At 47.6% G+C, this 15235-nt stretch overlaps 1 long non-coding RNA gene across 1 annotated transcript; it reads right to left on the reverse strand.

The window, feature by feature from the left end:
- Positions 1–5564: 5564 nt before the first annotated feature.
- On the reverse strand, positions 5565–8519 carry LOC147653856 (uncharacterized). The gene is made up of 7 exons (XR_015284011.1): positions 8402–8519; positions 7553–7626; positions 7430–7471; positions 7166–7335; positions 7004–7082; positions 6767–6926; positions 5565–6727 (listed from the first exon to the last, which is right to left on the reverse strand). It is a non-coding gene; the product is annotated as an uncharacterized LOC147653856 (long non-coding RNA).
- Positions 8520–15235: the final 6716 nt, after the last annotated feature.

Genomic DNA, 15235 nt, shown 5'->3' on the forward strand with positions numbered 1-15235 from the left:
TTCTTTTATGGCTCTATCTATCTATCTATCTATCTATCTATCTATCTATCTATCTATCTCACTACATATATTTCTTTCTTATAGATGTGTATATTTTCATTTCTATATTATTCATTTAAATGCCATGCCTTTAATTAAATAAAAAAAGAAAAGCCCCTTGTATAAAAAAAGTAATATATTTTTCTATAATATTGATCTTCTATATTTATACACACAGATATAATGCATAACAGATATTAAAGTACATTACCATCTATCTATATAGTTTTCATACTGATCATTAATTTATGTGTCCAGATTTGGATTACTGGTATTCATTTCTTCTTTTATGGCTCTATCTATCTATCTATCTATCTATCTATCTATCTATCTATCTATCTATCTATCTATCTCTCTATCTATTTATCCTTCTATCTATCTCCCTATCTATATATCTCCCTATCTATATATCTCCCTATCACCCTATATACATTCCTTTATTATAGATGTGTATATTTTCATTTCTATATTAATCATTTAAAAGCCCTGCCTCTAAGCTTCTAACCAAATAAAAAACAATTAAACCCTTGTTTTAAATGTTGTTAATATCTATTTCTATAACATTGATCTTCTATATTTGTACACACAGATACAATGCATAACAGATATTAAAGTAGATCACCATCTATCTATATAGTTTTCATACTGATCATTAATTTACTTGTCCAGATTTGGATTACTGGTATTCATTTCTTCTTTTATGGCTCTATCTATCCATCTATCTATCTATCCATCTATCTATCTATCTATCTATCTATCTATCTCACTACATATATTTCTTTCTTATAGATGTGTATATTTTCATTTCTATATTATTCATTTAAATGCCATGCCTTTAATTAAATAAAAAAAGAAAAGCCCCTTGTATAAAAAAATTAATATATTTTTGTATAATATTGATCTTTTATATTTATACACACAGATATAATGCATAACAGATATTAAAGTACATTACCATCTATCTATATAGTTTTCATACTGATCATTAATTTATGTGTCCAGATTTGGATTACTGGTATTCATTTCTTCTTTTATGGCTCTATCTATCTATCCTTCTATCCTTCTATCCTTCTATCCTTCTATCCTTCTATCCTTCTATCCTTCTATCTCCCTATCTATATATCTCCCTATCTATCACCCTATATACATTTCTTTATTATAGATGTGTATATTTTCATTTCTATATTAATCATTTAAAAGCCCTGCCTCTAAGCTTCTTACCAAATAAAAAACAATTAAACCCTTGTTTAAAATGTTTTCAATATCTATTTCTATAAAATTGATCTTTTATATTTGTACACACAGATACAATGCATAACAGATATTAAAGTACATCACCATCTATCTATATAGTTTTCAAACTGATCATTAATTTACTTGTCCAGATTTGGATTACTGGTATTTATTTCTTCTTTTATGGCTCTATCTATCTATCTGTCTATCTCCCTATCTATCACCCTATATACATTTCTTTATTATAGATGTGTATATTTTCATTTCTATATTATTCATTTATATGCCATGCCTCTATCCAAATAAATAACAAAAGGTCCCTACATTGAAATATTTGTAATATTTATTTCTATCATATGGATCTTCTTTATCTATACACATAGATATCACACATAACTGATATTAAAATATATTATATTAGCATCTATCCATATAGTTTTCATACTGAATATTAATCTACTTGTCTAGACTAGGATTACTTGTATTTCTTTCTTTTTTATGGCTCTCTCTCTATATATATAGATCTATGTAGCTTCCCTATATTTATTTTTACATGTATACATTTATATATTTCTCTTTCTAACGTTCTGCTTTTTGAAATTTGCATTTCTTTCTCTTGGAAACTCTCCCAATTCTTTCAGCTAACAGGTCAGAATGATAAAAATATAAATCCCTACTCAACCCCGAGTGCAGAACGCGCTCGTCTCTATGGAACTTAGGCACAGAAATTTCTATCGGTGCATTTTAATACCTCAGGGATGCACACATGTGTTTTATACACTCCCATTTTACAGGGAAGTAAGAGGTGGAAAGACAAAACCCACTTTCTTAACCCTAAGCTGTTCCTGACATAACAAAACCCTAACGATGGAGTGCACAGAGAGGGGGTTCCTTTCCAAGGGGATTTAGAGAGGTCAATTCCTGTCCCTTGCCAATACCTACCGTAAAAACCAGAACAACTCCACAGGTGTTTGGATTCTGCACCCAGCCCTCCCAGGGAATTTCCTGGCAGCTCGGGTCCCCTCTGGGCAAGGGCACCCAGCACGAGCCCTCCCCATTCCCCGCTCACCTTGTTCCTCCAGCACAGCGTGTTCCTCCCTCTGGCGGGGACCTCGGCGTGCCCCAAGGGACACGGGAGCCCCCAGTCTCCACCCCGTCCCCCTCAGCCTTTGCTCCTCCCCCCCAAAGAAGGCACAGAACAACTCCAACTGCCCTGGACAGCAGCACCTTGCTTTATTGGAAGCCTTTCTAGGTCCAGACTACAGGGCTGGGGTGATGGTGTTGCCTTCTGCATGCCTTTCCTTTGTGGACGCAAAGCCCTGAAGCAACCGGGATCCTCCTGAGAGGGCCACTCCATTCCAGCAGCAGTGGAATGGTGGTGGTTGTGTTTTTCTGGTTCACATTTGGTGCTATGCATTTATTTTTAGGTAACTATGGTGGTTCATGTGTATTTCTGGTTTGATATGGTGGTCTGCAGATGCATTTTGGCTTGAATATGGTGATGTGCATTTATTTGTGGTTAAAAATGGTTGTGCTCATGCATTTTTCACCAAACGCAGTGCTGTAAATTTGTGTGGTTTCTGGATGCTGTGCCACACGTGTTTTGGTGGGCCTGTGTGGTGTGGTTTATTTGGAGGGCTGTGTGGGTTGGTTAGTGGATGGGACAGCAGTGTGCATGTGCTGATGAGGTGCGGTTTATTTGGAGGGCTGTGTGGGTTGGTTATTGGATGGTAAGGCAGTGTGCATGTGCTGATGAGGTGTGGTTTATGTGGAGGACTGTGTGGGTTGGTTAGTGGATGGTACAGCAGTGTGCATGTGCTGATGAGGTGTGGTTTATTTGGAGGGCTGTGTGGGTTGGTTAGTGGATGGTAGAGCAGTGTGCATGTGCTGATGAGGTGTGGTTTATTTGGAGGGCTGTGTGGGTTGGTTATTGGATGGTAAGGCAGTGTGCATGTGCTGATGAGGTGTGGCGGATTTACGTGGATGCCGTGATGTATGTACTATTTATTGGAAATATTGGCAATATGATTTTGGTGAACATGGAGGGGTGTTGCTGTCTTCGGTGACCTTGCAGTAGGGAGTGAAGCAGCATATATAACATCTATACATATCTTATTCATATTGAATATTAATCTACATGTCTATGTTTATATTACTTATATTTCTTTTTTATATCTATATCTTAATGTATTTTTTATAGATCTGTACATTTTAATTTCTACATTATTTATTTAAAAGCTCTACCTCTAACCTAATAAACACCAAACAGCCCCTTTACCTGAAATGGTAATCAAACATTTTTTTAATGTCTATTTTTATCAAATTTATATTTATATACTACATTGATATATGTATAATGCACAATAGATATTTTTCCTGGTTTAGGGTAAATTTGGGAGAAAAGTTTTGAAAAGGGTTTTTAATAAAGAAAATTTAAGTGGTTGTTTTATTTTGTTTAATTGGTTTGAGAAAAGATTTCTTTGGAGGAAAATTGAAAAAATGTTTATTTAATGAGTAAAGTATTTATAAACAAATGAATAATAAATAATAAAATTAGTTGTTGTTTGAAGAGATGGTCAATTTAGAAAGTTCTTGTTGGGAAGTGTAGTTTTGTTTGTTTAGTTATATATCAGGTTTTTTGGTGTTGCAAAGCGTTGAGGCCCAGACCCCCGAGGGCTGGATGTGTGAGTTTTTGGTGTTTGGGTTTTTAGTTTAGAGTACATTTGAATAGAGTTAAGAGAAAGAAAATATATATATACTTTGAAAATTTTTTTTAGTTTGTTAAAAATGAATTCAAAGTAAGGGAGACTTTTGTTTTGTGGTAGATCATATCGTTTGGAGAAGGTTGTGAGGAAATGAGTCTTGTTTTTGAAAATCACTTGTGTGGGGTATTTTGTTCCTTTTGGAAATGAGTTATATATATAGACAGATAAGAGTAGTGATATTGAGTAAAAAGTGAGGTTTATACGTATTTTTTATTTAATGCTTAGATTTTTTTTGAGGTATACATTATGTTATTTTTTCGTATTATGGAGTTTTTTCTATTTAACCTGGAATTTATTTTAATTGCTTTTTTAAATACAATTTTTTATTTGTTACTGGGATTTTGGTTTTGTTAATGATATGTCAGGGTTTAGATTGGGTAGGGTTAGTTTGCTTGGTGGAGTTTGGGGTGTTAATGAATGAGGTGGCTTTTGCTAGATGTTTTTTAATATTTGAAAGACTTTTTTATTTAATGTTTTTAAGATGGTTTTTAATAGTTTTTTGATTTGGTTTTTTTTTTGTACTTGGTGCATGGTAGGGGATATGGTATATTTACTGAATATTATGTTTTTTAGTTTAGGTGTTGATAAGGTTGTTTTTGAAATGAGTTTTATGATTTGATTTCATTTTTTAGGGGTATTATGTTTTTAAAGGGCTGGTTCTTTAAGGTTAAGGATGATGGTTTGAGTAGCAGTGTGAGGTATAGGGTATGTTTTTATTTATTTAGTGATTTTTATTATTGTGAGTATGTTGTGTTTATTTTGGTGTACTTCGGGTACAGTAATGTAGCTAATTTGTTAGGTTTCTTATATTTCTATTTGGATTATTGTTTCTTAGAGGGGGGGGTTCATTTGTTTGATTGTAGTATGTTTTAAACTTATGGATAATGTGAAAAAGATTTATGGTTAAATTTATTTTTTGGTTTTGTGTTTATTTGGAGATAGTATTTTTATTTTGATGATTCAAGGTATTATGAGATTATTGAGTTAAAACCAAATTGTTCCTGTATGGTTAATTGCAGTTTATTTTGGATCTTTTTTTTTTTTTTGTAGTTGCATGTACCTGTTTTTTTCTTTGGTGGTTTTTATTAGTTGTATTTTTGGGGATGTGTATATTTATATGATGGATTTTTAAAGGTAGTTTGTTTTTTGTAGTGATTTCTTATTTTTTAGGAGTTTAATTTTTTTGTTAATGAGGTCTATTTTTATAGAGCATTGATTATTACTTATGAATTAGAAGGCCGCAATTTGGTTAGGTTGCTTTTAGTAATGCATAGAGCTCATTGAACGGTTTGCTGTTTAGTAAGTTGTTGAGGTTTTTTTAAGCAGATTTGGTTGTGTTAGGTTTTATATAGCTTTTTGTGTTTTGTTTTACTTTTAGGATGTGGTATGAATTATTAGTAAAAAGAGTGTAGTGGGGTTTTTTTTGCTCCTCTTCTAATAAACTGGGTATAATTACTAACACACTTTTAAAACATGTTACTGGGATTGGGATGAAGGGTAGACCAAAGAAACAATAAACTAAAGCTATTTGGTACAAACTTCAGTACTTTTATAACGTTTTTACCCATCATTATTACTGACCTTAGCATAAGAGCTATTTTAATCTGCGCTCTTTTACTGTGAAAGTTATGTAGTAGGGACAGTATTGGAGTTATTTTTGGATAAGAAAACAAACTTAGGGACAAGAAAGGCATCAAAACCTCCAAAAAGCTCAGAGACTAGAACAACATAAAGGCCTCCACCCTGAGAGACATGAACTTAAGTAACACCATTACAAAGTCCTTTATCCCAGCACACAGTAAGGACCAATGCAACATAATCAGCATGGGTTTTCTTATTCTTCTGAACCCCACATTCGGCAGCAAATAATAAAATGCTTAGGAAGCTAAGACACAACTCAAAGCACTGCAGGATAACTTCACAGATGCAGACATCTTGTGTTGACCTAGGAAAAGCCTCTAGACACCAAAGTAAAACCTACGTCACAAATTTCAAATTACAGGGGCCTGGGACTTGGCCTTTTACACCTACAGCCAGGCTGGGCAGCAGGGCAGAGCAGCTCCGGGACAACTACACCCAGACACCCGTGACACACCACACAACGGACGAGGGGACACAATGGGGAGACAAAACTCTGGGCCACAAGGACGGCCACAAGGACTGAGAGAATGCGGAATGAGATGAGCCGGGTGAGAATGAAGGCGAGCTGATGAAGCTCGCAGAACCCGGGAGGAAGAAGATGCTGACAGAATGACAAACTCCAGGAACCGCCAAGACGGAGGCCCAAGAATCTTATGGCCGCAATCCTCTACCTATCTTTGCGTTTCTTCAAGTCCTAAGCCGCAACAATGGATCCTCGCGGCGCACGGCTGTTGACACAGCTCGGAACAAGAGGTCTAAAAGACATCCAATCGGATGCTTGTCAAGAGAGACGCGATTCCAAGGCCTCTGAGAGCTGCCGAGCCGAGGAGCCCAGAGATTGGAGATGTTATAAGTGTTGCTGGGGTTTCTGGTAAGCCCCCAGAAGGGATAAGGGAAGGCACATACAACACAGGAGGCACAAAAGACACAGAAGGCACGATGGACGAGTGACACGACGCGCCCAGAGGCTGCTCTGTCCTGCACACCTCAGCACGGTGAACAAAAGTGAGGCTCTCCCACCGTGCGGCTTAAGGGGCCACAGCCTGGACCTCCCCGTCCCCAAAGCTGACTCAGATATCCCAGGTCACAAGTCCCGACCCGGCACCCCGCTTTCATCCCCTCTGCGGGTCGTAGCCTTTGACTCAGCTCTCGGATGCCCGCTGGGGAGGATCCACACGGAGCGCCAAGGAAGGCCGCCTGGCTATCCGGGAAGTTCCTGCCATCGCCAGGCTGTCGTCTCTCCGTCAGCTACCAAAAATAAAACAGAAAATCAGCAGCTGATCTGTGCAGGGCGTCGGCCAAAACCCGACAATTCCGCTACTCACGGTCTCCTGCGAACGGCCGTGTCCTGAGGCCGCACGATACGGCCACGCCGGGACCAGGCAGCGTCGTCGCAGGGCGCGCCTGAGTTAAGAGAAGAAAAAGTGATGTGGCGTTGCTGAGACTTGAACAGGCCCTCGCTCCTCCTCCCGACATCCCCAACTCACGGGAAGCCCTCGGCCCCTTCCTGAAGGCCACCCACACGGCCCCTTTACGTGGAAAAGGCTCCGTCACGCGGTCCCCTGTGACGCTTCCGCAGGGCTCACGGGAGCGGCGAAGCAGGCGTGCCGTGCCGGCCGGCTGGCGACGGGGTCTCGACGAAACGCGACTGGACCGCCTAAAGCATGCAAACAAGAAGGGACGCTTGGCGTTGCACCAGAAACTGAGAGCCCAGCGATAACAACAGCCTCCCTCCACCGGTCAACGCTCACCTTGCCCGCTTCACCTTGACTGCTGCTAGCCGGCTCTATTTCCTAAAAATAAAGACAAAGAGGAGACCTGTAACAACACAGGGACCGGTTCCAGTTGCCCTGCAAAGACAAACATTGACTTACCTTCTCAGGGGAACCCCCTTACCCTGGATGGGGCGCTCTGCCACCGATTTCATCCGTCCGCATCTGAAAGAGAGCTGAGACAAAAGGCAAAGTGCTGCAGGGTAACTTCACAGCTCCAGACATCTTGCGTTGCTCTAGGGATATGTTCTAGACCCCAACTACACCCTACATCACAAATTTCAAATTACAGGGGCCTTGGACTTGGCCTTTTACACCTACAGCCAGGCTGGGCAGCAGGGCAGAGCAGCTCCGGGACAACTACACCCAGACACCCGTGACACACCAGACAACCGACGAGGGGACACAATGGGGAGACAAAATTCTGGGCCACAAGAACGGCCGCAAGGACTGAGAGAATGCGGAACAAGATGAGCCGGGTGAGAATGAAGGCGAGCTGATGAAGCTCGCAGAACCCGGGAGGAAGAAGATGCTGACAGAATGACAAACTCCAGGAACCGCCAAGACGGAGGCCCAAGAATCTTAAGGCCGCAATCCTCTACCTATCTTTGCGTTTCTTCAAGTCCTAAGCCGCAACAATGGATCCTCGCGGCGCACGGCTGTTGACACAGCTCGGAACAAGAGGTCTAAAAGACATCCAATCGGATGCTTGTCAAGAGAGACGCGATTCCAAGGCCTCTGAGAGCTGCCAAGCTGAGGAGCCCAGAGATTGGAGATGTTATAAGTGTTGCTGGGGTTTCTGGTAAGCCCCCAGAAGGGATAAGGGAAAGCACATACAACACAGGAGGCACAAAAGACACAGAAGGCACGATGGACGAGTGACAGGACGCGCCCAGAGGCTGCTCTGTCCTGCACACCTCAGCACTGTGAACAAAAGTGAGGCTCTCCCACCGTGCAGCCTAAGGCGCCACAGCCTGAACCGCCCCGACCCGGCACCCCGCTTTCATCCCCTCTGCGGGTCGTAGCCTTTGACTCAGCTCTCGGATGCCCGCTGGGGAGGATCCACACGGAGCGCCAAGGAAGGCCGCCTGGCTACCCGGGAAGTTCCTGCCATCGCCAGGCTGTCGTCTCTTCGTCAGCTACCAAAAATAAAACAGAAAATCAGCAGCTGATCTGTGCAGGGCGTCGGCCAAAACCCGACAATTCCGCTACTCACGGTCTCCTGCGAACGGCCGTGTCCTGAGGCCGCACGATACGGCCACGCCGGGACCAGGCAGCGCCTTCGCAGGGCGCGCCTGAGTTAAGAGAAGAAAAAGTAATGTGGCGTTGCTGAGACTTGAACAGGCCCTCGCTCCTCCTCCTGACATCCCCAACTCACGGGAAGCCCTCAGCCCCTTCCTGAAGGCCACCCACACGGCCCCTTTACGTGGAAAAGGCTCCGTCACGCGGTCCCTGTGACGCTTCCGCAGGGCTCACGGGAGCGGCGAAGCAGGCGTGCCGGCCGGCTGGCGACGGGGTCTCGACGAAACGCGACTGGACCGCCTAAAGCACGCAAACAAGAAGGGACGCTTGGCGTTGCACCAGAAACTGAGAGCCCAGCGATAACAACAGCCTCCCTCCACCGGTCAACGCTCACCTTGCCCGCTTCACCTTGACTGCTGCTAGCCGGCTCTATTTCCTAAAAATAAAGACAAAGAGGAGACCTGTAACAACACAGGGACCGGTTCCAGTTGCCCTGCAAAGACAAACATTGACTTACCTTCTCAGGGGAACCCCCTTACCCTGGATGGGGCGCTCTGCCACCGATTTCATCCGTCCGCATCTGAAAGAGAGCTGAGACAAAAGGCAAAGTGCTGCAGGGTAACTTCACAGCTCCAGACATCTTGCGTTGCTCTAGGGATATGTTCTAGACTCTAACTACAACTGACATTACAAATTTCAAATTACATCACAAATTTCAGTCACAAATTGCCTTGGACTTGGCCTTTTACACCTACAGCCAGGCTGGGCAGCAGGGCAGAGCAGCTCCGGGACAACTACACCCAGACACCCGTGACACACCACACAACGGACGAGGGGACACAATGGGGAGACAAAACTCTGGGCCACAAGGACGGCCACAAGGACTGAGAGAATGCGGAATGAGATGAGCCGGGTGAGAATGAAGGCGAGCTGATGAAGCTCGCAGAACCCGGGAGGAAGAAGATGCTGACAGAATGACAAACTCCAGGAACCGCCAAGACGGAGGACCAAGAATCTTATGGCCGCAATCCTCTACCTATCTTTGCGTTTCTTCAAGTCCTAAGCCGCAACAATGGATCCTCGCGGCGCACGGCTGTTGACACAGCTCGGAACAAGAGGTCTAAAAGACATCCAATCGGATGCTTGTCAAGAGAGACGCGATTCCAAGGCCTCTGAGAGCTGCCGAGCCGAGGAGCCCAGAGATTGGAGATGTTATAAGTGTTGCTGGGGTTTCTGGTAAGCCCCCAGAAGGGATAAGGGAAGGCACATACAACACAGGAGGCACAAAAGACACAGAAGGCACGATGGACGAGTGACACGACGCGCCCAGAGGCTGCTCTGTCCTGCACACCTCAGCACGGTGAACAAAAGTGAGGCTCTCCCACCGTGCGGCTTAAGGGGCCACAGCCTGGACCTCCCCGTCCCCAAAGCTGACTCAGATATCCCAGGTCACAAGTCCCGACCCGGCACCCCGCTTTCATCCCCTCTGCGGGTCGTAGCCTTTGACTCAGCTCTCGGATGCCCGCTGGGGAGGATCCACACGGAGCGCCAAGGAAGGCCGCCTGGCTATCCAGGAAGTTCCTGCCATCGCCAGGCTGTCGTCTCTCCGTCAGCTACCAAAAATAAAACAGAAAATCAGCAGCTGATCTGTGCAGGGCGTCGGCCAAAACCCGACAATTCCGCTACTCACGGTCTCCTGCGAACGGCCGTGTCCTGAGGCCGCACGATACGGCCACGCCGGGACCAGGCAGCGTCGTCGCAGGGCGCGCCTGAGTTAAGAGAAGAAAAAGTGATGTGGCGTTGCTGAGACTTGAACAGGCCCTCGCTCCTCCTCCCGACATCCCCAACTCACGGGAAGCCCTCGGCCCCTTCCTGAAGGCCACCCACACGGCCCCTTTACGTGATAAAGGCTCCGTCACGCGGTCCCCTGTGACGCTTCGGCAGGGCTCACGGGAGCGGCGAAGCAGGCGTGCCGTGCCGGCCGGCTGGCGACGGGGTCTCGACGAAACGCGACTGGACCGCCTAAAGCATGCAAACAAGAAGGGACGCTTGGCGTTGCACCAGAAACTGAGAGCCCAGCGATAACAACAGCCTCCCTCCACCGGTCAACGCTCACCTTGCCCGCTTCACCTTGACTGCTGCTAGCCGGCTCTATTTCCTAAAAATAAAGACAAAGAGGAGACCTGTAACAACACAGGGACCGGTTCCAGTTGCCCTGCAAAGACAAACATTGACTTACCTTCTCAGGGGAACCCCCTTACCCTGGATGGGGCGCTCTGCCACCGATTTCATCCGTCCGCATCTGAAAGAGAGCTGAGACAAAAGTCAAAGTGCTGCAGGGTAACTTCACAGCTCCAGACATCTTGCGTTGCTCTAGGGATATGTTCTAGACTCTAACTACAACTGACATTACAAATTTCAAATTACATCACAAATTTCAGTCACAAATTGCCTTGGACTTGGCCTTTTACACCTACAGCCAGGCTGGGCAGCAGGGCAGAGCAGCTCCGGGACAACTACACCCAGACACCCGTGACACACCACACAACGGACGAGGGGACACAATGGGGAGACAAAACTCTGGGCCACAAGGACTGAGAGAATGCGGAATGAGATGAGCCGGGTGAGAATGAAGGCGAGCTGATGAAGCTCGCAGAACCCGGGAGGAAGAAGATGCTGACAGAATGACAAACTCCAGGAACCGCCAAGACGGAGGACCAAGAATCTTATGGCCGCAATCCTCTACCTATCTTTGCGTTTCTTCAAGTCCTAAGCCGCAACAATGGATCCTCGCGGCGCACGGCTGTTGACACAGCTCGGAACAAGAGGTCTAAAAGACATCCAATCGGATGCTTGTCAAGAGAGACGCGATTCCAAGGCCTCTGAGAGCTGCCGAGCCGAGGAGCCCAGAGATTGGAGATGTTATAAGTGTTGCTGGGGTTTCTGGTAAGCCCCCAGAAGGGATAAGGGAAGGCACATACAACACAGGAGGCACAAAAGACACAGAAGGCACGATGGACGAGTGACACGACGCGCCCAGAGGCTGCTCTGTCCTGCACACCTCAGCACGGTGAACAAAAGTGAGGCTCTCCCACCGTGCGGCTTAAGGGGCCACAGCCTGGACCTCCCCGTCCCCAAAGCTGACTCAGATATCCCAGGTCACAAGTCCCGACCCGGCACCCCGCTTTCATCCCCTCTGCGGGTCGTAGCCTTTGACTCAGCTCTCGGATGCCCGCTGGGGAGGATCCACACGGAGCGCCAAGGAAGGCCGCCTGGCTATCCAGGAAGTTCCTGCCATCGCCAGGCTGTCGTCTCTCCGTCAGCTACCAAAAATAAAACAGAAAATCAGCAGCTGATCTGTGCAGGGCGTCGGCCAAAACCCGACAATTCCGCTACTCACGGTCTCCTGCGAACGGCCGTGTCCTGAGGCCGCACGATACGGCCACGCCGGGACCAGGCAGCGCCTTCGCAGGGCGCGCCTGAGTTAAGAGAAGAAAAAGTGATGTGGCGTTGCTGAGACTTGAACAGGCCCTCGCTCCTCCTCCCGACATCCCCAACTCACGGGAAGCCCTCGGCCCCTTCCTGAAGGCCACCCACACGGCCCCTTTACGTGATAAAGGCTCCGTCACGCGGTCCCCTGTGACGCTTCCGCAGGGCTCACGGGAGCGGCGAAGCAGGCGTGCCGTGCCGGCCGGCTGGCGACGGGGTCTCGACGAAACGCGACTGGACCGCCTAAAGCATGCAAACAAGAAGGGACGCTTGGCGTTGCACCAGAAACTGAGAGCCCAGCGATAACAACAGCCTCCCTCCACCGGTCAACGCTCACCTTGCCCGCTTCACCTTGACTGCTGCTAGCCGGCTCTATTTCCTAAAAATAAAGACAAAGAGGAGACCTGTAACAACACAGGGACCGGTTCCAGTTGCCCTGCAAAGACAAACATTGACTTACCTTCTCAGGGGAACCCCCTTACCCTGGATGGGGCGCTCTGCCACCGATTTCATCCGTCCGCATCTGAAAGAGAGCTGAGACAAAAGTCAAAGTGCTGCAGGGTAACTTCACAGCTCCAGACATCTTGCGTTGCTCTAGGGATATGTTCTAGACCCCAACTACACCCTACATCACAAATTTCAAATTACAGGGGCCTTGGACTTGGCCTTTTACACCTACAGCCAGGCTGGGCAGCAGGGCAGAGCAGCTCCGGGACAACTACACCCAGACACCCGTGACACACCAGACAACCGACGAGGGGACACAATGGGGAGACAAAATTCTGGGCCACAAGAACGGCCGCAAGGACTGAGAGAATGCGGAACAAGATGAGCCGGGTGAGAATGAAGGCGAGCTGATGAAGCTCGCAGAACCCGGGAGGAAGAAGATGCTGACAGAATGACAAACTCCAAAAACCGCCAAGACGGAGGCCCAAGAATCTTAAGGCCGCAATCCTCTACCTATCTTTGCGTTTCTTCAAGTCCTAAGCCGCAACAATGGATCCTCGCGGCGCACGGCTGTTGACACAGCTCGGAACAAGAGGTCTAAAAGACATCCAATCGGATGCTTGTCCAAAGAGACGCGATTCCAAGGCCTCTGAGAGCTGCCAAGCTGAGGAGCCCAGAGATTGGAGATGTTATAAGTGTTGCTGGGGTTTCTGGTAAGCCCCCAGAAGGGATAAGGGAAAGCACATACAACACAGGAGGCACAAAAGACACAGAAGGCACGATGGACGAGTGACAGGACGCGCCCAGAGGCTGCTCTGTCCTGCACACCTCAGCACTGTGAACAAAAGTGAGGCTCTCCCACCGTGCAGCCTAAGGCGCCACAGCCTGAACCGCCCCGACCCGGCACCCCGCTTTCATCCCCTCTGCGGGTCGTAGCCTTTGACTCAGCTCTCGGATGCCCGCTGGGGAGGATCCACACGGAGCGCCAAGGAAGGCCGCCTGGCTATCCAGGAAGTTCCTGCCATCGCCAGGCTGTCGTCTCTCCGTCAGCTACCAAAAATAAAACAGAAAATCAGCAGCTGATCTGTGCAGGGCGTCGGCCAAAACCCGACAATTCCGCTACTCACGGTCTCCTGCGAACGGCCGTGTCCTGAGGCCGCACGATACGGCCACGCCGGGACCAGGCAGCGCCGTCGCAGGGCGCGCCTGAGTTAAGAGAAGAAAAAGTAATGTGGCGTTGCTGAGACTTGAACAGGCCCTCGCTCCTCCTCCTGACATCCCCAACTCACGGGAAGCCCTCAGCCCCTTCCTGAAGGCCACCCACACGGCCCCTTTACGTGGAAAAGGCTCCGTCACGCGGTCCCTGTGACGCTTCCGCAGGGCTCACGGGAGCGGCGAAGCAGGCGTGCCGGCCGGCTGGCGACGGGGTCTCGACGAAACGCGACTGGACCGCCTAAAGCATGCAAACAAGAAGGGACGCTTGGCGTTGCACCAGAAACTGAGAGCCCAGCGATAACAACAGCCTCCCTCCACCGGTCAACGCTCACCTTGCCCGCTTCACCTTGACTGCTGCTAGCCGGCTCTATTTCCTAAAAATAAAGACAAAGAGGAGACCTGTAACAACACAGGGACCGGTTCCAGTTGCCCTGCAAAGACAAACATTGACTTACCTTCTCAGGGGAACCCCCTTACCCTGGATGGGGCGCTCTGCCACCGATTTCATCCGTCCGCATCTGAAAGAGAGCTGAGACAAAAGTCAAAGTGCTGCAGGGTAACTTCACAGCTCCAGACATCTTGCGTTGCTCTAGGGATATGTTCTAGACTCTAACTACAACTGACATTACAAATTTCAAATTACATCACAAATTTCAGTCACAAATTGCCTTGGACTTGGCCTTTTACACCTACAGCCAGGCTGGGCAGCAGGGCAGAGCAGCTCCGGGACAACTACACCCAGACACCCGTGACACACCACACAACGGACGAGGGGACACAATGGGGAGACAAAACTCTGGGCCACAAGGACTGAGAGAATGCGGAATGAGATGAGCCGGGTGAGAATGAAGGCGAGCTGATGAAGCTCGCAGAACCCGGGAGGAAGAAGATGCTGACAGAATGACAAACTCCAGGAACCGCCAAGACGGAGGACCAAGAATCTTATGGCCGCAATCCTCTACCTATCTTTGCGTTTCTTCAAGTCCTAAGCCGCAACAATGGATCCTCGCGGCGCACGGCTGTTGACACAGCTCGGAACAAGAGGTCTAAAAGACATCCAATCGGATGCTTGTCAAGAGAGACGCGATTCCAAGGCCTCTGAGAGCTGCCGAGCCGAGGAGCCCAGAGATTGGAGATGTTATAAGTGTTGCTGGGGTTTCTGGTAAGCCCCCAGAAGGGATAAGGGAAGGCACATACAACACAGGAGGCACAAAAGACACAGAAGGCACGATGGACGAGTGACACGACGCGCCCAGAGGCTGCTCTGTCCTGCACACCTCAGCACGGTGAACAAAAGTGAGGCTCTCCCACCGTGCGGCTTAAGGGGCCACAGCCTGGACCTCCCCGTCCCCAAAGCTGACTCAGATATCCCAGGTCACAAGTCCCGACCCG

This window comes from Cyanistes caeruleus, chromosome 3 (assembly GCF_971803275.1).
Source record: "Cyanistes caeruleus chromosome 3, bCyaCae1.hap1.1, whole genome shotgun sequence".
Lineage (NCBI taxonomy): Eukaryota > Metazoa > Chordata > Aves > Passeriformes > Paridae > Cyanistes > Cyanistes caeruleus.